Raw genomic sequence first — 23646 nt, 5'->3', positions numbered from 1 at the left:
GGACACCTCCGGGGTAAAATCGGGTACATGCGCCATGCTAGCCCCTGTCCTTCTCCAGGCTTCATGTTTCTTCAAAGCAAGGGCCACGATGGGATTATCTGTGCATCCCTGGGACTCGGCACAGTTTCGGGCTGAAAGTGTGATCTATAGGTTGGATGAAAGCATAAATGAGCTGCATGATGTATTCATTTGGTTCACGAGGCAAGCACTTTCTGTTTACTAGGAGCTACTCTTCGTTATGCACATACATCTGAACAGGACAGACAAGAAAGGAAGGGATGGAAGGAAAGAAGAGTGAGAACAGAAAAAGGAAGGAACCCGGTAAGGAATGGCTTCTGTTCCCACATCGACAGCTGTGAGATAGTATCTGTAGCTTTCATGTTATTGTCTGGGTCCCAGAAACACCAGGCTCGTTCCTGGACCTTTGAGAAAATTTGAGAACTCTGGTTTGGACCAACCTAGACCGGACAAATCGTATCTGGAATGAAGTCAGCTTCAGAAATGTTGCAAGTTTATCACCAAATTTTACTTTCTTCCGCTCCCATCCCCCCCCCCCACCCCCCAGGAAAGATGCAAGCCCTAACCTTAAAAAGCTAGCAATTTAATGTGCAAATAATCCAAGCATTTCTTAACAAAATCCGCTCTTATGCAAATTAACTTATCTATGCATTGTGCGTGCACATAAATGTAGAACACATATTTTACTAATATTAAATAAACTGTTTACTTTTAAATAGAACTAAACCAATCTCCCGTTTTAGATTCCCTTTTAATTTTCGAGTGCATATACTTGCATAATTTACCAGAGAGACAGGTTCCTAGGCCCCTTGTAGAAAACCCACACAGTGCCTCTGTGCCCTGAGCCTACTTTTAATTATAAATATAGCTGGTTACACCATTAAAAGAACACACACACACACACACACACACACACACATTAAAATTTCACATCTGTGTGGAATAATACTTGGAAACAAAGCTCGCATTCTTTTAACGGGAGTGATTTGCTGCGCGAAAGCGTGTGGCAGGGAGGTGAGTACCACGGTCCGGCCACATGGCTTTAAGTGGACAAATCACCGTGTCACATTGTGCTGTCCCTCCCCACGTGCGGCTTCCTGCTCAGGCTTCAGCTAAATTCATTTTATGTAGCTGAGATTCTGAAGGCGAGGCACAGAAGGCATTCTTTCATAAGCTGGGAGGTCATAAAAGGGTGTGTGCGGTGGGGGGGCGGGGCTTCTGAGCGCCGTGGGGGAGGGGACGCTCAGCCCATTCTTTCTGGGCAGCAGGTGCAGCTGCAACATGGCAGGTGCAATCTGAAGAAAGCACCGCACGATGCTGAATATGAGAGTCAGGATCGCTCCATTTTCTCTTTTGAAAGCTTCCACGCTAAGTATTCCCATGTGTGGAGGGGAGATGGCCCCTTCCTCGTTGGAAAGCGGTTAGTGGACGATCGACAGCAGAGGAGATGCTCATCTCCGCCTCCAAGCGACTAGAATGCACCCGTGGGTCCTCACACTTCCTTGGGAACATTCCACCTCCCCCCGTGTCGGCTCTCTTCTTAAATCATTTTGACTCCACAATTGTGGGAGGACCAAATGGACTTTGTTTGGACCGACCTTGTGCAATGTCACCTTAAAAATTATGATTTCCCAGGTGGATTCCTTATTCCTTAAATGGATCAATGAATTTAATTGTTTTGGGGTACAATTAAAAAAAAACTTGGTCAACGGAAGGAAAATACAGGAAGGGGTTACTTCTCAGTAATGTTTTTGTTCCAGAAAAATGCCCACATGATACAAATATGCCAGAGGTAACCACTTTATTATCACAAACAGCCGTGTGAACAATCCGGTTCAAGAACGAGGGCCAGTTTGTGGAATGGATTGGGATGTCACAGACACGGGAAAGGTTTAAGATCTTCGAAGCTGGCCATGTCAGTTTCTACCTGGCCAGAGGATTATTGGGATTTGTAATCCAGCAATGATGGGCAGAATATTGTATTTTTTCACACAGGGTTCTTGTTTGTGAAAAATTGCTTCACATTGCTTGAAACCGGCAGAGGGTTATCACGAAGGCATCTGTGGTCTCACGAGGAATTTCCGGGAATTGTAAACCCTGCACACGGCAGCTCACCTTCCCTGTGGCCTCTCCCACGTCTGGACAAGCACAGCCAGACACGTCGGTGGCCAGAGCAAAGGGCTCTGCTGGGTGGGGGGGTCTGCTTGGCAGGCTGCATTGATCGGAGCGGGAGGATTACCGTGCTATGGACTGTTAATCAATAGATATGGGTGCAGCCCCTTGCTCTCAGTGCAGTCGGGTTAATAAGTGTCTACACAGAACAATGGGCTGAAACACAATCTCCCCATTCAAGGAGCCCAAAGACGTAGGACTGTTTGTTTCCACAGCCTCTTTGGGGGCATTAGACCTTTACCCGAGTGTGGCCTGGGCAGTCTGGTCGGCTACGGGTGCTGTGTTCCAGAGACCTTTGCCCAGCTGACATGGCAGGGCAGTCTGGGGAAGTGTTTCTGGGAACCCCAAAGCCTTTGTTGGCTCCCGCTTTGTCTCTCTGACGATGGCATATAAAACTGTTCGTGGTTTTGTGCCTGAGACTTTGGGGTCTTATTGGGCTTGGCAGTAACTCACGCAGAATACCGGCAGTTTAGGAGACAAGGAGAAAGGCCCATGTTCCCTGACACAGAATGTGCTAGACTGCCAGACCCTTGCTTGAGCAGAAAGCATCACCTGCTCTCAAACAGAAAATGAGGGGTGCCTGGGTGGCTCAGTCAGTTAGTTGTCTGACGTCGGCTCAGGTCACGATCTCACAGTTCACGGGTTCAAGCCCCGCCTCGGGCTCCCTGCTGTTGGCGTGGATCCTGGAGCCTGCTTTAGATCCTCTGTCCTCCTCTCTCTCTCTCTGTCCCTCCCCCTCTCATGCTCTCTGTTTCCCTGTCTCAAAAATAAATACACATTAAAAGATATTAAAAAAAAGAAAATGAAAGAAAAAGAAGAAAGGAAGGAAGGAAGGAAGGGAAGGGAAGGGAAGAAATAAAATGATAAGACAACCTATAGGTGTTTGATATATAGAAAAATGTCAGAAGACTAGAGCAAATACCCCGTGAATATTTAATCGCATGCTGTCTAAGAAAATCAGGCCTGGTGCAGTCATATATTTTCTCTGGCAGAGGTGGAGATGGGAGCTGAAGGATCAGAGAGGAAATCTGCGTGTTTCTCGAGCCCAGAAAGCCCATGGTTCCAATCACCCGTAGTTCTGATATGTCCTACTCCACATAGACAAAGGCATAGAAACAGCCTCCCCTACAAATTTCAGTACAAGTAAGCATGTGCAACGCCAAGAGCAAAGGAGACTTTGAGTCCGTGCTGTCCTGCGGGAGGTCTCAGTTTCCCTTGGACAGACAGTCCCGATTTCAAATGTTTTGTTCCACGGACCCCCCGTCGCTCTGACACTTGCCCAGATAGAGCTGTGATTTCAGTGCAGCTGATCCCCACCTTCGCGGTCTTTCGGTCCCTTGCTGGAGGTAGGTTTCCAAGTATAATTTCTCACACTTGTGGTTGTGTAATTAAAAAAACAAACCACACACACACACACACAAACCACACCCTCACTTTTTAAAACACGTAATCGTATAACAAGAAAGGGAAACATGGGTTCAAGCTATTTAAATAGGCAGGGTTGACTGCCTGTTCATTTTCTGTAACTGCAACGTGAAAGATACGTATACAATTTATCAGCTATTCGTGTTTTCGAATGACAAATCCTTTCGTTTTTAACTTGTAGACTCTCGTCTGCATTCCTGTCCTGAGTGCACCCACTCTCCCCAGGTTTGGGATGGTTAGATGGGTTAGATGGCGACAGTGGAAAGAAAGGGTACTTCCTGTCTTCCTAGTATACCTCTCTTTCTCCACGGAGGCCAGCCCCGGTGAGGGGGGATCCGTACCCCCCCCCCCCCCCCGGAAACCACCACGGGTCTGGCCTCCCTGTGCGCTAGGATTCTGTGGATCACTTCCCTTGTCATAAGCTGACACAGGAATAGAGACGAAAATATTTTCTACCAAGTTCTTCCATTTCTATGTTGTACACTTTTAGAGTCGCATCATTTACCGCATTAAGAATGGGCTTTAAATATGTTAGCGCGCGAGGTTTTCCATGCATTTCTCCCGTTATGACCTCTGCTTACACTCTCTCCATTCTTTTGACTCTGGTGTCTGATTATGTTCCCCCGGAGGCTAAGAAGGAGAAAAGAAAAACCGAGGGAAGGGAATATCTCCAAGTGCATTTTTGATCATTTTTATGCTTAATGTGAGGCTAAGGCACGACTATCAATTCTACAACCCCGAATCAATAATGCTTTTATTATTGCAGCATTGAGCGCTTCGTACATGGAGTACTCTGGTGGAAAAGCATTGGGAAGCCAGTACAAAGCGTGGGTCCTTTTTTTTTTTTTTGTCTATGACTTCTGGCAAGTAGCCTAAGTGAGTGATTACCTTCTTTCGCTCCGTTTCCTCAAAATGAAGGTGATAATAGTGGCCTCTTTTTCTTGATAGGAATGCTTTGTGATCATAGATAAAAAAGACCTTCAATTTTTAAAGTTATGGTAACCATTCTTTTTTTTAAACAAAAATTAGGATGTATTCTGGCATGGGGGTAAGCTCTTCTAAATCAGGAAGATTCTGGAGAATCCTGATAGGAGTAAATTCGAATCTAATGCAATACAGTGCCATTCATTTTTCCCTTTTACAGAAAAACGCGTTCCCTAGACACATCTGATGATTTTTTGAAGTTGGTATTCACAACACGGTCATTACTGAATTTTTAAGTATGCGTGAATGTAACAGATAACGGGTACTGCTTCATAGCTTTTGAATACGGTTGTAATTCGAAGGTTGTGGTTTTGGGTCATTTTCCTTTTATTTCTTCCAGTAAAGGAGGCTCTCACGTATATGGGGGGCTATCATCTTGTGCAACCTGTGATGCCAATTCTCTGTGTTCTACTCCGGCAAGAGGCATGTAAAATGAGGTTCAGCCCCACTGAAATCGAGTCTGAAGAACGGAAATAGGTAAATTGTGATCTTTTAAAAATATGCTCCCTGTTTTCTTTGGATTTATTAGCCATACCGGACACACGGTTTCCCATCGAACCTTCTTCCGTTTGTAACCTTGCCACTGCAGGCGGACTGGGGATTTGGAAATAGAAATAAAGCAAGTCAGAATAGACGAAGCACGTACATGAGTGAACGGTTGCGGGCAAGTCATTTAAACTCGGAGTTTCCGACTATAATGGATGAAATGGGTGTACTACCACCTACGGCGAATAGATTGCTTTCTGAATTCACTGAAATTCTTCGAGTGTACTACCTTACGGCCCTGGTATATTGTAAATGCCCAAACTGATATCTTTGATTATTATTACTATTATCTACACTGTCAGGGGCTAAAGAACCTTGACACGGGTCCGAACCAAGATGGAGACAGAGAAGGAAAGGCCACAGTAGTCTGGGGAACAGAGCTGGATGGCTCGAGGAGTCAGGTTTCATTTGTTTTCTGTGGTCAGCCAGGTCAGCTTATCTGCCTGGGACCACAGTGTCTGAGAAGCGGTGATTTAGAATTCAGGAGGGACTGGGGCCATGTGGATGCTCCTTTCCTGTTCTAACCATGAATCCATCGGCTGCTCTCCATTGCTAAGGGGCTCTGTTGTGCTGGGGGGCCTTTGTTCCCTTCTCTGCTAAGGCTCCCCTCACACCGATCTTCATTAATCCAGGGAGGAGGGCTACTCAAGGTTTCCTGCTCTAGAAGTCACTCATAATCCCACAGAGCCTGTACTTGACCTGTTTCCCTTTGCCCACCGTAAAGATGATGCATCTAGCCAAAGCATTTGGCAGGAATCTCATTAAAGAAACTAGATGAGACTGTGGTGAGTGACTCTTTCAACCCGAGGTGCGTTCCAACAACGCGAGACATGTGCCATCCTCTCCGGCACTTATTTGGGCTTTGGGGGTAGGGTTTAGCTGAAGAGAAAGAAGGTTTATGTCACGATGCCAGCTTTCAAACTCGCTGTTCTGTTTGACACAAGCAGTGGCAGGAAATAACTCTAGGAGCATTCTTCATGTTACAGGGTACTCGTGGATCAAAACTTTTGGGGGGAAAAGAGAAGAGGTGTGAATACTCCCAAGATAACTGCTTAGTTTATGTCCCGTTAAGCCAGGGGCTTTGAGAGAAAAATTGGGGAGCAGCTCTTTGAAATAAAAAGGTAGTCACTCAGTAGAAGGAACAGAAGACAGATTTGAGGAAATTTCCCAGAAAGGCGAACAAAAAGACCAAGGATCAGATAATAGAAAAGTTCCTTAAATTAGAGGCTCAGCCCAGAAGATACAATGTCTGAGTAATAGGGCTTCCACACAGACACCAAAGAAAAGGAGAGAAAAAAATCTTCAATGAAGTACTTGAAGAAAATTTCTCGGAAACAGGCACATAGGTCTTAAAACTGAAAGGATTCACCCAGTGGCCAGCACAATGGAAGGAAAAAAGCTCCCTACTGAGTGATATTATCATGGCATTTCAGACACTAGAGACAAAGATCCTACAAGTTTCCCGGGGAGGAAGAAAGGAATCACTTACAAAGCCCTTGGATTCAGAACACCATGGACTTTAAAACAGCAGTGCTAGAAGCTACAGGAAAATGGACTAATGCCTCCACGCGTCTGAGGAAAGATGCTCTTCGATTTATATTTGACACCCAGGGAAGCCATCAATCAAGTATGAGAGTAGAGTGCAGACATTCGCAGACGTGCAAAGTGTCAACACCTCACCACCACGGGATATGCCGTGCAAGAGAGGCACGTGGACAAAGGGGATCCGTGAGTTGCAAGGACCAAAGATCCAGCAGCAGCAGGTGGAGGGCGTTGATGGGCGATGGTGCTGGAGACGCCCGACCACACCTGTGCCACTGCGACCAGGTGACAGAAGGAGGGCCATCCCGTCACAAGATGGAAAACTAAAGGGCGCAGAGCATCCATGTTGTTTGAATGTATTGGGTACATGTGTAGAGATCTGGGGAGGACTTGGCTCAGAGATACATGGAAACCAAGGCAATAGAAAATCAAGAATGGAAATTTCATGGCAAACACAAGGCTACGAGGAAGGAATCATAATTAGCATGGGGCACCGTGCCCCAGGAGCACTCAAACTTACCTGAGAGTCTTGTGGTGGCATCTCGGTCCATCCCAGATTGAGAAGGGACAATATTCGGAAGATGCATATATTGCATTTGCCATCACAGTTCTCTCCCAGCCACAGAGGTGGCATATCATCCTCTTGATTTTGACTGTGGGCAGAGGGATTTTAAGGTTTTCTGCCATAGAGGCTGCTCATGGATCCCAGTCAAAAAGTCGTGGAGACATGAAGACAAGACCACTCATCAACTGAGAGTGGTTCTTGGTTTGCAGAGTTTGCTTTATTCAGATATAAACCAACTTGCTCCTTAGAGTTCTGAAGAGGGTGAGCGGTGTGTATGGAGACCAAGGAAGAAAGGGGCAGTGAGGGAGGGCCGAGAGTGGCCCTGTGAAGCGTTTTTGTTGCAGAGGAATTGGAGGTCGGGGGGACCCCAAGGAATTGCTCTGGTGAGAGATTGACTCTCAGGCCATTTTTAGTTGTAAAAATCACTCCCAGGAAGATCACTAAATGAAGCCCTGCTTCTGTGAACGAGACCTCACCTTCCTCGGCTGGTGTCTGTTACGTCTCGTTGAAGAAAATTAGTAAAGTACTGAAAAATACAAAGAAATGACCATTGTTTTCATATTGGCATGTTTTCTTCCCAACCTTTGCTGGTATACTTCTTAAATTGGGGGCTTTTTTTAATATATAAAATTTTATATCCTGCTTTCTTTGGCTAAACCTTATACGGTGCTCCTAGGACATTTAAAATTCTTCTAAAATGTATCTTAATGCATAATAATATTTCAGTGTATGCTACTTGATAATTTACTTAACTATGTCTCTGATATTAGTGTAAAGGCCTTTCTGATTCTTCACGATGTTGAGGCAAAATCTTTGTTCAGGAATTCTTGACTGTATTTCTGAGCATCTATCTGGGAGTAGATCTCAAAAAACAGAATCATTAGGTCCACTTGCCTTTGGAAAGTTGTCTCAAAGTCCACAGTTAGTGCAGTACAAGAAGATGTTCATTTGTTATGCTCCTATCATCGTTGTGTTTGTTTTTAAACATCTTAGGGCACTTGGGTGGCTCAGTTGGTTAAGCACCTGACTTCAGTTCAGGTCATGGTCTCGTGGTTCATGAGTTCAACTCCTGTGTCAGGTAAGCTTGAGCTCCACTCTAGATGAGCACAAGCCTTGCTTCTGGTGAACATGGGCCAAGCTTTGGGTGAGCCCTGCTTCTCTCTCTCTCTCTGTCTTTCCACTCTCACTCACTAGTGCCCTCTCTCCCTCTCTCAATAATAATAATAAAGTAAAGGCTTACCTACCTATTAAAAAAATTTAAAAACAAATCTTAGTTAATGTAGTAAGATAATATTAAATATCTTAATTTATAGTTTTTACATTTCTGAATGATATTGAATGTGTTTTCGTATACTGTCTGTCACCAGTATTTCTGCTTCTGTGAATTAGTTATAAGCAGGTTTCATCCCACCCACAGGAGGGTTTTAAAAAATGTACCTTGACTATTTTCATTATCTTCTGTGTTTGTCACAATTACATTTCCTCTGCCGGGCTGGTTTGCTGGGGCTCCTCTTATATTCTGTACCAGGTGATGGATGGGGTATCTTCCTCTCTCTTCCTCTCTGTCTTCAAGTGGGAGAGGTCTGGCTGCCAACATTATGTCTCAGTGTCTCTTAGGGGTGTCTGTGCCTGTGGCACTGCTGTCTCTCACTCGGGCTGCTGTGGCGTCCTTCCTGGGTGGGGAGACTACTTTCTACTCTTTGTCTTTCTATTTTGATGGTCCTCCCAGAGTCGACATTCAGGTGTCTCTGGATCTGCTTGGAATGCATGCTCCTCACCCTTCAGCACAGGCACGCACACATGCACGCTGATGTTTGTGCACGCGCGTGCGCGTGCGCGCGCGCACACACACACACACACACACACACAGAGTCCTCACCATGTCTGTCTTCCACGCACCTTCTAGTTCTTAGCTTAAATGCCGTCTGTGGTGAGCTAGATGGTGACCCCCAGAGCGTGTGAATGCCACCTCATTTGGAAAAGGAGTTTTTCCAGACATAAATTAAAGATCTCAAGATGAAGGCCTTACAAGCATCTACAAGTCTCTTTATGGCACGTGGGAGAGAGGACATGCATGGGGGAGAAGGGCATGTGGAGGCACAGGCAGAGATTGCAGGGTTGTGGCCAGAAGAAGGAGGGAGGCCCACGGTCGCCAGAAGCTGGAAGAGGCAAGGGGTGGATGGTTCTTTCGAGCCTTTGGAGGCAGTGGGGGGCCCCTGGATTTCGGCTCAGGTCACGATCTCATGGTTCATGTGTTTGAGCCCCACGTCGGGCTCTGTGTTGACAGTGAGGAGCCTGCTTGGGATTCTCTCTCTCTCTCTCTCTCTCTCTCTCTCTCTCTCTCAAAATAAATAAATAAAAGAATTTCTTAAAAAGATTTCAAATGTGACTTCCGGGAGACAGGACCCCACACGAACATGTTGTGTTTGGTCATATTTGGCAAGGCTACTCGTCCCATTGACGGAGCTGGGTTTTCTCCTTTTCCTCTTTCTGACTTTTGCTTTTATTGCACGAGTACCTGGTAAGACGTTCTGCCACAGTTCAGTCACTGCACACGTATATTGTGTAAAGCAGGAGGTCTCCCTTTCCTTCCACCGACATACCCACAGTTTTCTGTATTTACATACGTGTACGTATACACATAGGTGCATACAGATTTTATAACATTCATAGGATCACGTTAAACACACTCTTTTTTCCTAAAATTTGCTTTTGCACCTAGTGATGTGAATATGCATTTTCAGGTCAGCACATGTACCATTAACTCATCATTGCCTCATAACCGCACAGCTACCTGTCTGTTCCACAATTGGGTTGTGCCATGACTCCCTTTACCGTGTCCTATTGACGGACATTCATATTTTCTACGTAATCCCTTCCCAGAGGTGGCAATGATTATCCTCACACTTAAAACTTAAAAGTTTTCACGAATATGCTTTATAAAGAGCTTCTACAAGACCAATTGCTACATCAAAGGGAATTTACATTTCTGGTGGGTGCTAACAATTAGCCTTCAAGGAATGTTTTGCCAAATTATCCTCCCATCAAAATTATATACTACTGCAGTTTCCCACATTCTTGCAACACTTTAAAAACTTTTCCAATCTATTGGGTGAAAAATAATACATATTTAATTATGGTTTTAATTAGTTCTCACTTGACTGCTGATGATACCACGCTTTTTATGAGGTAAGTAATTGGCTCTAAAATTTATTCTCCACGTACTGCCTGTTCATTTGCTTTGCTTACTTTTCTATTAGTCTATGAATATTTTCTTTTATTGATTTGTAGGCACTCTTTATATATTCTTGAATAAATCCTTCTGTTCTTCCCTGTGCTTCTATAGGTTGTACAGTTTTTAATAATTCAAGTAACACATTTCGTAATATAACCGGTATGGCAACACTGACTTGTCCAGAGGAAATTAGCGATATGTTCTAAAAGTGTAATTCTCTTCCCATTATTGTTTAATTCTCACTTGTGGTGTCAAGGTCTTATATTGGCTGTGGTTCATTCAAACTCGAGGACACGGTGATTTGTGTTAGTGACACGTGTCATTCAACTCTCTGCTTGTCACGGGACCTACCTGTGCAGCCAGAGGAACACCTGAATCCTCGTGAGAGGATTGAACCGGTTATGCTGAACCACAAGGGGGAGGCGCCTGACCTTGACTGTGAGAGGTGGACTCTAATCTCTTGACCCTTAACTAAAAGACAAGTGGAAGACAAAGCACGCCCAGCCGGCTTGCTAGCCTGGGTTAACATTCACCAGTTTTTTCTCTCCCCTCCTCTGAATCGCAGGCACCAATTTGCTGAAATAATTGAACGGGCCGCAGTGGCTGCCAGACATGTTTTGAAACGTAGACCAGATCATCTGTTGCCTCGGTCAGTGTGACGCCCGCCAATCTGAAGGACATGGAAGGGAGACGTGATGGGCTGTGGGTGTTAATATGTCTACTTAATACCTTTCAGCTGCCATTTTACTCTTATCTTCTCCAAATACCTGGACGAATGCAAAGAAAACACGGAGCCGAGTCAAGAGTGCAGAACTATTAATCAAGCCTTGCAAACAAACGAGCTGCTTGGCCCCTTTGGTGGGTGGAATTCTCAGAATTGTAGAAATGAAAAATCGTGGTGAAACGGGGGGCGTTTGATTCTTGTCTGGCTGAGTTTATCTCAACCCCGTGTTTACTCTTCGTTACCTTTGAGCAAAAGACACAATTGCCTTGGAAGAGTACAGCCGTTCCATCATGGGAGAGGCTCCTCCATGCTGATACCGTCCATTAATCAAAGGCTGGGACGCCAGGCTTGGCTCACCGGGGCCGGGCAGGTGGAGGCCACCTACGTTCGGCACGCTAACGATGACAGACTCTCCTACTATGCCCGTCAGGGTGACTTTCCCTAATCCGTCCTAAGCTGCGGTGACACTCGGAGCGTGTGGTGACAGCTGTGAAGTCAGATGCTGCCTCCGGCTCCGAGGGGCTTGGCGACTCTGTTTCGCATCGCAGGAGGGCCGTGGGATGTGGGAGAGCGGGAGCCTCAGAGAAGAGAGAGAGAGACAAGCCCTCGTGCACGTCGGAGATGACAAGGTACACACGTCCCCCTCAGAGACTTTCACGAGCAGGAGCACCACAACAGGCCGGTCCCCCTGTCCCAGCATCAAGTCCTAGTGCCAGACCCACCCCAGAGTCTCAAGGACAGTCAGCAGTAAGCCAACCGCAAACTTGAGCTAGTCTTCTATTTCAGCAGACGCGTCACCAAGTGCGTTCTTTCCAGAGGGGCTGCCGTGCGGTCCCGAGACGTGTTCCAGAATGTTTGCTACCATGGGCGGCAACTGGATCCGGTTTTTCCGTTGCCTGGTGCTTCAGGGCACGGGTGTCTTCACAGACCACTTGGCCAGGAGCACAAATGGTCCAGGGGAGACCCTTTGTCCGATGGGCCAGCGAAAGCAGACGGTGACCCGGGTGTGAGCGCACCAAACTCACCCTGAGCTTGTGTGTTTGCGGGTTTCCCACAGCCCCCTTGGTCGGGCCAATCTTCCCTCCCACATTTAGTTAAAAAAAAAAAAGCAAATAATTGTTTTGGGGGGGCCTGAGGGGCCCGAGGGGGTGGCCCCCTCAGCACGCGTGGTTGCAGCTGGGGGCGATGCATTAGGCACCCTTAGCAGGATGGACACTGTCGAGGTCCTGACAGCCCGGTGACGATTTGTTTGTGTTGGAGCAACCGGTGAGTTGGCCGTTAGCCGCTGAGTAATCGCTCCTGTCAGCCTGTTAAGCATTAGAAACAAACGCGCTGGAGAAAAGCCATGCCTCCTTTTTGAGACAGGGAGTCATTCTGGGGACTTTTTTTCCAGACGTGTGGTGACTGGTGGTCCTGGAGGCTGCGTGTGCCTCGCATCCTGCACATGTGAGCCTGGACAGGACAGACCATGAACTCCTGACCCGGGAGCCGGGCCGCCTTCGGCCTGGTCTCTAGGTGGTCGGATTTCTGGTCACTGATGTCCCAGCGCGGCCGACCGTGTTCTTCCTGGGCGCTGCTCTGGTGATTCCAGTCATGAAAGTCTCCAAAGGGGAGGGGACCAGGGAGCCATTGAATGCCACGGAGGGTGTTGGGTCAGATCCTCCACTCTCCCGGCACCGGGCACTCAACTGGGGAGACGGCCTCTGCTCTCTCTGTCTCCTCGCCTTTCTTTGACCCTGTCCTTCCCCTTTGCGCCCTTTCAACCCTCCTTCCGTCCCCCACCCCCCACCCCTGGCTCAACTTCCTCCTTCCCCACGTCCACCCTAATGGCTCTGGGTGATCTGATTTGAGTGTGTGCACCCCTGTCTCGGCGGCCTTCTAATCACCGGGGTGCCTTATGAGCCCCCTCGTTCTGAATCAGCAGCACCTCCTGGTCACATGCAAGGTCATCGCCAAAGTTAACGCAACCACGGGTCTACATTGTCAAAGGGACTCAGGGGAATCTCTCAACCACCCAAAGTGCGGAGGTCAGGCTGTGTTCCCGAAGGCCTGGTCTGCAGACACAATGAAGGGCGGCTGTCTTCCGTAGTCCCGCTGCTTTCTGGGCTTAAGTTAGTCGAGATCAATCCGTCGGTGATCCATCACGGGTGTGTTTATCCTTGTGACGCTGTGTGGAGTGGATTTTCACATCTCACACAGGAAGGTTATGGGTCAAAGGAGAGAATTGTCTCTATTCCAAACGGAAACCGGGTATTTGGTTGTGTGATGTGCTCTTCCCTCGCCTTCAAGAAAGGAGTCCACAAGGAAAGCCGTGTCTGTACTTCCACGAGGAGACACTTGGCTCTCGATCAGGCTGGAGGGTTTCAAATACACTGCTGGCCGAGAGTCCGTGACAGCCAGCCAGGGCCTCCCTCTTGAATTTTATGGACTGTACACTTTCTAAAAGCTGTTTTTCTTTGTTGAAATGACTTTTAACCAAAACGTTGCTTTTAAAAGCCAGCTTCAATTATCAATCCATCATCAAGTTCAAGCTGCAGATCCCAGAGTGTCTTTTCAGACACACTAAGATAAATACAATCACTTGGTGCTCATGGTGGGGCTCAAGGAAAAGTCAAACTGAGGGGATAAAAAGTCTCAAGACTACATCCGTGAGATAAATTTCCAGCGAAAAGCCATGAATTCCACCAAGAACAATCTCAGGTTCCCATATCTGAGGGGATATTAAGGGATTTTAAATAATCACGGAGTATTGGATGCACGCTGCACAGGAAGACATATAAAAATTGACGAGGGAAGATAAGAAGGTACTATCCGCGGCGTCTTGTAAATGCAACGCATCTAAGTTTTTCTAATGAAAGAGTATTCAAGGGGCGCCTGGGTGGTGCAGTCGGTTAAGCGTCCGACTTCAGCCAGGTCACGATCTCGCAGTCCGTGAGTTCGAGCCCCGCATCAGGCTCTGGGCTGATGGCTTGGAGCCTGGAGCCTGTTTCTGATTCTGTGTCTCCCTCTCTCTCTGCCCCTCCCCCATTCATGCTCTGTCTCTCTCTGTCCCAAAAATAAATAAACATTGAAAAAAAATTTTTTTAAAAAAGAGTGTTCAAGTGGCCAGTACATCACAGAAAGGGGCTAATATATACAGGACTTTAAAGTCAAACCAGTGAATGAGGTACAGTAATCTCTTCGGAGCAATCCGAATAGAAAATAGACCACAAGGTTGGTTTTAGAACAGATGTATAAATGGAGATTCTAGCATCTGTAACCAAAAAAAAAGGAGGCATTTATGTTGACACATGAGAGACAGTTTTTTAAAATAATCATAATCAGAAAATGCTACAAGATTCTAGAGTTCTCACAGCCTTGATTTTGACTTTCTGTACCTTCTAACTATAGATAACTTGTGACAGAAAATAATAATTTCTCATACTTTATTATTTTTTCTCAAGTTTTTTTAATGTTTATTTATTTTTTGAGAGACAGGGAGACAGAGCATGAGCAGGGGAGGGGCAGCGAGATGGAGACATGGAATCCGAAGCCGGTTCCAGGCTCTGAGCTGTGGGCACAGAGCCAGACGCGGGGCTTGAAGTCACGAACCCTGAGATCATGACATGAGCTGAAGTCGGACACCCAACCGACTCCAGGGGCCCCTAATTTCTCATACTTTAGTCACTTATCTACTTAACTCATTATAAACAGAATCCTTTGTGTGGTGGCCGGTGCATGAGCACAGCTGCCTTCATCCGGAATATGTGGAACTCAACGCTGTAACCTCAAATCACTCCTTCTGAAGAAACCCCTGTGCTCTCTATTCCTTTGCGCTGAAGCAGTGTTTCCAGAACACATCTCCTAGAGCAGAACTCTCCCTAGGCGCTTGGTATTCTTACCAAACTCTTTTGAGGATCTGTATTCTTTTTCTATTGCTCGCAACCTGTAAAATCTGATCCCTGGAAATGAGTTTCTGCAGGTAACAGCCCCTAAAAAGTGGGCAGATTCTATAGGAAGAAGGTGGGGGAGGGGCAGTGAGGAATCTGTTTTCCTGGATGGAGCTGTTGGCGATCGTCCCTGTGCCAGAGCAAGACAGCTGGCTAAACCATGATCGGTGATGACCATGGACACTTACACGTTAGGGCACAAGGATGGAAAAAAATATCTGGGTTTTGGACCATGTTGGCTGCCTCTAACGCTCATCAATGAGAGCCTATGTAAAGGGGTAATCATAGGGAGGGGAAAAAGACAACAACAATATGATTTTTCAATATAAGAACATCTTTGGCTACGGATGACAATTCAAAATGTTGAATTAGTTTTTATGGAAAACATTAACATAATAATAATGACCATCACAAGGTGAAGTCAGTGTCAGTTGACTACCTGTGTCAACCCCAGCTCTTCCCCAGTACCTTCCTACCCTCCTCCAGTTTAGGGTTCCCTGCCATATTTTTTTTTTTAAAGTGTATCTATACTCCTTGTAGAGATGTATCTGAGATGTAGTCTGGGTTCCAGGGGTGTATTTTTCCACTTGAGGCCAGAGTTTTCAAAGTGGTTAGAAGCAAAGGCCACATAAAATTGGCAAGTACTATGTCAAGGCATCAAGAGATGGACGGTGAGCAGAGTATTGTTCTTTTTAAAAATATATATATTTTTAATGTTTATTTTTGAGAGAGACAGAGAGAGAGTGAGAGCGGGAAAGGGGCAGAGAGAAAGGGAGACACAGAATCCGAGGCAGGCTCCAGACTCTGAGCCATCAGCACAGAGCCCCATGCAGGGCTCGAAGTCACAAACCGTGAGATCATGACGTGAGCCAATGTTGGATGCTTAACCGACGGAGCCCCCCAGGCACCCCAGAGTATTGTTCTTAATATACAGAAACGTCCACCCTCAAAAACTTGATCAGGCAATATCTTAGTGCTGGGCCATGGAATTGACAGAGAGCATAGTGGACTAGAAATCCGCCAACCCTTTAAAGGAGATCTGCTGCCATAGCAACCAGAAGCATGGCTCCAAAGACCCTGTGATTGTTCATCTCTAAGACAACCACGCGGCCTGCAAAACTGCAACAGTGGGGAACCCTGCCTCCCAAACACCTGCGGGTGCTATCAAAGATTTGGCCATGGAAGCCATGGAAAAGGGAGATGCTCTCTGGAAGCCGACCAAGGGCTTTCTAACCAGGCACCGAAAATCCTGCTAGAATCACCCGATAGTACATGCTGAGTGTGATGGTTCAGTGGCCATAGAGGGATGATTCCCCTCATTCTTCTTTCCAAATGGGAGGTTTTGGGTCGTTTTCAGAGTTATCTTGCTACTTCCCTACCATATATGTGCCATGTCTCAGTGAAACTTAATTCATCGTAATCAACTACGGGGTCTCCAGGCATTTGGACCCGACACAGGACAAAGCACATTGCTGAGCAGGCCTAGACTCGGCACCAAACAGAGTGAGGAAGATTTTGCCTTGTCCAATTTTTGGAAAGAGGTCAGTATAGTTTTATAAGGGGTGCGTGCAAAGTAACGTGTGTGCGAATGCTGAATAAATACTGGGATAGACTTTATGGGTATTGTCAGCCACTGATGCAGCAACCGCTTTCTCTTTCCTCCATCCAGTCAGCATCTTGACTTGTTTTCAGTGTCCACTCATGTCTCAAAGACCCCATATGCCCCCCAAGCAAGATGAATCCGTACACTCAGTCCCAGGAATGAGCTTGATTGTTGTAAGGGCACTTCTGCTTCCTTATCAGCAAGAGGAACAGGTCCAGGACCCAGTTCCCACCAGCGAGGACAATTAGGAATTTTTAGGGGGTGCTTCTGGGGTGTCTCTCCTTATCTTATTAAGAATTCCTGCAAGCGACCTCAGTTTCTCCTGGTGTCCTGCTAAGTGCTACGTGCTAAGGACTGCTTCAGCTGTCTTGCTACCAGCCTCTCGAGAAAGCTGGCCTCCGGAGAGGGACAAAGATAAGAGAATCTTGAGTCAGATTTACTAGATCAAGTCAGTATTGAAACCCAGCCTCATATTTTCTGTTTCTTTTGGCAAAAGCCCGTTAGCGTTGATTTTGCTGTTATGTGGAGACAAAGCATTGCAAGCAGTATGGCTTTGGTGAAGGAGCTGTCCCTGTTGGAGCCATGGGCACCCAGTAGGAGAAGAGGGGAGGGGAAGAAGAGAACTGCCAGAGAGGAAGGAGCCCCCGGAAGACAGAGGAGGCAAGATGGGGGAGGGGTGCGCAGTCGGCCCGCTTAGCATCGGTCCTTGTGCAAAGTAGCACGATTGTAGAATCACAGAATGTCAGCATGAAAAGCTACTAAAATGTGGTCTGTAAACTGGCACTGGTTTAAAATAAGCACGGTAGTATGTTTTTGAAATCCATATGTTTCAAATATCTTTCATTCTATGTATGGCTTTTCTCTTTTTTTTTTTTTTAAATTAAAGATGCACATTCTTTCATCGAAGGACAGAAATTTTCAACGTTTGATTTCCTCATTTGGCAAGAGAGAAAGTTTAAGATCACATCAGCTAGCTCCAAATCTATTATTTAAAATTTTGCTGGTCTGGGAAACTCAGGATCTGGATATTATCAGAGTATTTCAATATCTTCTGCTAATTGTGGTGGTTCATTCCATGTGTCAACTTAGCTCGGCTATGGTGCCCGGTTGTCTGCTCCAACATCAGCCTAGGTGTTGTTTGGGAGGTATTTCCAGATGCGATTAACATGCAAATCAGTAGGCATTGAGTAAAGCCGAGTATACACTCCCTAATGTGGGTGGTCCTCATTCAATCCTTAAAGGCCTCCGAGAAAAGACTGAGCCCCCTCCCACCCCCCAAGAAGGACCCTTCTGCCTGCAGATGGCCTTCCTTACTCAAGACTGCAGAGTCAACGCCTACCAGAATTCCCAGCCTGCCAGTCTTCCCTGCAGACTTCAAACTTGCCAGCCCACACGATCACACAGAACAACCCTTAAAATAAATCTCTCTTTATATATATTCTCTTGCACATCCTGTTGGTTCTGTTTCTCTGGAGAAGTCTACTAATACACTGATTCTTGAATATTCATTCCATTAACTAATGTTATTTAAGTCCTTGCCATGTGCAAGATAATGTGCTAAGACCGTCGGAATAGAAAGATGGCGTGCGTCGTAGCGGGACATCAACGGTGTCAACAAATATAGCATAATGTGATGGGAATGGTAGGGAGCAAGCAGACAAAATTGCGTTTAATGCAAGAACAAAGGGGGCCAGAGAAGTCAAGAATGCTTTTTCAGGGGAGGTGACTTTGAGCGAGGCTTTGATGGATGAGAGGGTGTTTATCAGACAAGGAAGGAAAGAAAATGCTTCTCAAGAATAAACACATATGTTAAACCTCTGTTGAAATATCTCCCATGTGATCAGACCTCACTAGCTGCTGTCACCCCGGTGACACATAGCTCCAATTATGAGAAAGTTCTTTCTCCGCTGAACTAAGGATCAACCCCCCTGTAACGTGTTCCAATTTGGTTTGGTCCTGTCTCAAGTGTTCCCTGGACATGTGGCTTTGGGAAGGTCACCTCTTTCCTCTGAGAGTCACTGTCACCATCTGTGATTGGGGATAATAATACTTACCTTTTGTGGCTATACTGAATGTCAGATGTTTCACTTAAAATATCTAGAACATACTAAGTGTCTGATAAATGTTAGTTTATTTCACTTCTCTCTGGTGCTCCTTCTGGAGTCAGACAGAGGAAATCTTCCAAATCTATAGACGAATCTGTCACAAAACGACATACTCATGAACGGAGATGGGCAAATTGGTTAAAACCCAATGTAACAGAACATCAATGACTTACATAAAATATAATTTGTATATGTAGAATATAGAAATGAGTACAGTTAATGACATTTTTTTCTGTCTGGAAACATTACCATCCAGGAGAGGAGCCTGGGTGACAGAATGAATTACTATAAAATTACAAAATCATTAAAACAGACCAAAAAAAAAAAAAAGACCTCATTTTCACATCTCAGTTCAATAACCGTTAACTGTTGCTAGATAATCTATTTTTCACTCAAAATCCAAACTACGTAGATTTAGAGCCCTCTTTATTTCATGCTGAGGAGGAAGAAACGTGTTTCCTTCATCGTTCTCCCCAAACTCTTCATTTTAGAAAAAAAATGAATTTTTTTTAATATTAGCCATCAATTATTGTAAAAGTCATGCAATCCTTACTGTTTCTCTAAATTTTATAAGACTGAATTACCACGAGCAGGTAAAAGAGAGTAAGAGAGGAACTTCATTCTACTGAGTACTGTGCACATTTCTGGACAGCACTCTGTAGAATTGGTTGTTTTCCTTTCTTTTACCAGCTTGAGGCATCAGCAAACACATGAGCCAAGGATAGGTTTCTTCTCCACCATTTCACTTTCTTTATCAGAATGCTTTCCTTGCGGAGGCCCTTGCCTGGCGGTCTCAGGGGCAAGGTCTCCTGAAGGCGTTGGAAGGCAACCAAGGTCAATTCTGCCCGGACTGCGGCATTGGGACCAAGGGGGGGAGCCCGTGAGCGCTGACACCCAGGTTCCCCTCCAGAGCGTGTATGTATTCGCTTGGCACTGGGGCCCTGCACGGGTATTTTAAAACCTCCCTAGTTGGTTTCATCATGTGGCTGGGGTTAAGAAACTCTATGTTAGCTGATAAGACATAGGCAGGTAGGAAAACCAAGAAACAGTAAAGGAAAACTAAAAAGAGATTGCCTGAAGTTTAACAGGGTGCTGTTGAAAATGATGGGCTTTTGTTTGTTTGATCTTTTCCACTTACCCACCGTCCGCACGCCTGGTGTCAGCTACATGAACCTTCTGGGATCTGGGGTGTGTAATTTCCTAAAGCCCTCTTGTGTTTTGCCTAAACCCAGAGGGCGCTGTTCTTTGACCAAAGCTTAGGCGAGCACATCCCATCCGAACAGCTTCCCCATGGGTGCAGCCTACTCCTGGGACCCACGGGGTCCTCAATAAATGGGAATATTTGAATTTTTGAAAATTTGAATACTTCCCCAGGGAATATTTGAATTTCAGGTGTAAAATGCTTTAATTTTGCTTGCTCTTGATCGAATCTTCAACGTGTCTTAAAATTGAGCCACCTTATTTATCGATTGAAAACACACAAACAGAGCAGACTTAAATTTCACTGGGCCCTCGTATCCATTCTCTGAGTTTGAATTATAGCTCAAGTCTCATATATGCATATAAGATCCCCCAGGAATCTTCAGCAAATTGCTGTTCGTTTGTGTTTTCAAATCATACAACTTCTCTCTCTTCCAATGCCCCCCAATGCCTTCCTTAAGGTTTCTTTTTATCCTTCCCCGGGCAAAGGAGAATGTTTAAAAGGCCCTTGTCCACAGGGGATCAGTTCCAAGACCCCCAGTGGAGGCCTGAAATCATGGATAATACCAAACTCTATATATACTATGTTTTTCCTGTGATAGAGTTTAATTTATAAATTGGGCCCAGTAGGAGATTGACAACGATAACTAGGAATAAAATAGGACAAGTACGGCCATATACTGCGATGAAAGTTACACAAACATGGGTCCTCCTCAAAATATCCGATGGTACCTTACTCGCGCTGCTTATGCTGGTGATGTGAGGTGGTAAAATGCCTTCACGGGTGAGGTGAGGTGGCTTGAATGACGTGGGCGTAGGCCGGCGCATCAAGCTGCTATTGGTCTGATGATGAGTTGGCTTTGGACCCTGCTTGACCGTGGGTGACCGAAACCGCAGATAGGGGGCGCTATTTAAGTGTGTTCTGCAATAGAGATTCCCATTTGACTTTTTAAGACTCTTTTAAAACTGGAGCTTCGCTGGGGCGCCCCGGGGGCTCAGTCGGTTGAGCTTCGGACCCCGGCTCAGGTCATGATCTCGCGGCCCGTGAGTTTGAGCCCCGGGTTGGGCTCTGTGCTGACAGCTTGGAGCCTGCTTCGGATTCTGCGCCTCCCTCTCTCTCTGCCCCTCCCCCGCTCATGCTCTGTCTCTCTGTCTCTCTCTGTCTCTCTGTCTCTCTCTCTCTCTCTCTCTGTCAAAAATAAATAAATATTAACAAAAAAAATCTTAAAGCTGAGGGCTATGAGCACTTCTCACGGATGACCGTGGCAGATTTGCATTGTTTTGCAGGGTTTAGTTAGTTTCCAAATCATAGATATACACGTTTTACTCAAGTGACTGTTAAAGAAAATAAATCCTAGGGCCTGTCTAGACCAATAATGAACATTGAAGTCTTTCTTTCTGTTATCCAACTGTTTCAAAACTCTTAACATATTCATTTGGAAACACTTTATTATTATTATCATTATTTTTTTTTTTTCATTTGGGTCTGCAAAGCACATTACTTTGAATCTCAAAATACACACCTGGTCAAACCTTTCATTGCTAAAATCTTCCTTTATAATGGAGACCCGGTTTTTTTCTTTTTAATTTTTTTTAATGTTTATTTTTTTTCAGAGAGACAGAGACAGAGCGTGAGCGGGGGAGGGGCAGAGAGAGAGGGAGACACAGAATCCAAAACAGGCTCCAGGCTCTGCACTGTCAGCACAGAGCCCGACACGGGGCCGGAACCCACAAAACCACAAGATCATGACCTGAGCTGAAGTCAGATGCCCAACCGACTGAGCCACCCAGGCACCCCAAAACCATATTTATAAGGCAGTTGGTTATAAATTCTGTGTCGTCCTTTAAGAACATAGCACAAGAAAAGAAAACAAAACTTTCCCGATCCCCCAAACTCCAAATATCCATGGAGATTCCCTCAGAGAACGTTAGTCTCCTGGAAATGATCTACCACGCTAACTAATCTTTTCAAGATTATTCATGAATTGGCTCCGACAGAATGGATTATCGGTAACCGAAGAGCAGTACTCTGTTTCATGAGCATCTACCAGTCTATGCCGCTTACCTGGGATCCTGGGCAGATATCCAGATATCATATCCTGTATGTTGAAACATCGCTCCGTGGGTTCTAGTGTGGCACTCTGTCCTCAAACATTTCATTTGGTTTTTAGAATTTTTAACTCTTCCTCTCCTTTCTGTAGCAACGCGAATGAGTATTTACACTCAGCGAGATAAATAAGGACAACACATAGCCTCAGGTTCGTTGAGAACAAGAATGTCTGCCAGATGAGTTACAGGAAGTTCTTGAAGGTTTCAGACCTTTTGAAGTTAGGACCACTGATAAGAAACAGTGGGACCTATCCATCCTACCTCAGGATGTCTCTGAAACAGAGGTGGGTCCTACCATGCAGTGGTCTCAGCCCTGCCTGGGGCAGTGAATCCTGAGCCAGAGATGAACATTGGGATCATCCTTGGACCTTCTTCCCAGTACCTATGCCCGGGCATCACTCCAAAATTACTGAACCAGAAATCCTGAAGAATGGACTTTGGAATGCGGAGAAAAACATACGGGTGGTTCCGACGTGCACCTGTGAAGCTGGTGGCTATGGCTTCCAAGTACAACAAACCTGGGTCTCAGCTGAGGTGAGTAGATTGAGCTCGAGAAATCGTAGTGTGGAGCCTTACAAGCTTCACTTACACACAAGTATCATTTGTAAACACCGTGTATTATTAAGAATTTCCAGCATTTTTAGGGAGCCTGTTTATTTGAAGAAATCATTATAATGCACACGTTCAGGTGTTTGGGGAAAAAAGAACCAATGGAAATGTAGACGGAGATGACCATAAGTAAGTTCAACCACCCAGAAGACAGCAGCGCCCTGATCAGCAGCTAAGTTGTTCGTTTTCTCTATTAGAACTATTAGTAATAATAACAATGAAAAGTAAAATAATCATAAAAATAATAATTGGGACTTAAAGTATAATTAGACAACCCTAAATTGAATCACCTGAGGGAATGATTAGTATGCAATTATAATGTTCCATATGTTAGTGACATGTCTTTTTGGTAGGAGAAATCAGGACGAGAGCAAGCCATTTGAAAATGATAATCCAGAGAAAGCAAGTATGAAATGGTGTCGTGACCTCTATACGGGATTGTGAAAGTCTGAGAGTGTGGTCATGGGGAAGAAGAGAATAACCCTCGATAAATGTTTAGGGAGCAAATTCATGAGGAACAGCTGACTTCAGCCCCTGGATCGGGAGATGATGCAGAGTACTGGCCAAAATGGGGTGACCCTCGACTCAGATAGTATGGGCTCAACTCTTGAGTCTATAATATCCCTGTGCAATCTTAGAAAAGTCAACCGATCACTCTAAACTTCTGTTTTCTCTCTGTAAACTGGTGACGGTAATAGTTATCGCACAGAGCTGCTTTGACACATTAATAAAAATGTACATGGAGTCCACAGTCTAAAAAATCAAGTGAGTAGGAATGCAAACTTATGTTTCCCTGATTTAGCTTAAATTTGATGATGTGCTTGCATTCAGCAAAGCATTGATAACTTAGTCTTATCAGAGTTGCATCTAATTTCCATCA

The sequence above is a fragment of the Prionailurus viverrinus genome, unplaced genomic scaffold (genome assembly GCF_022837055.1).
Source record: "Prionailurus viverrinus isolate Anna unplaced genomic scaffold, UM_Priviv_1.0 scaffold_33, whole genome shotgun sequence".
Classification (NCBI taxonomy): domain Eukaryota; kingdom Metazoa; phylum Chordata; class Mammalia; order Carnivora; family Felidae; genus Prionailurus; species Prionailurus viverrinus.
This window is presented reverse-complemented; position numbering follows the sequence as displayed.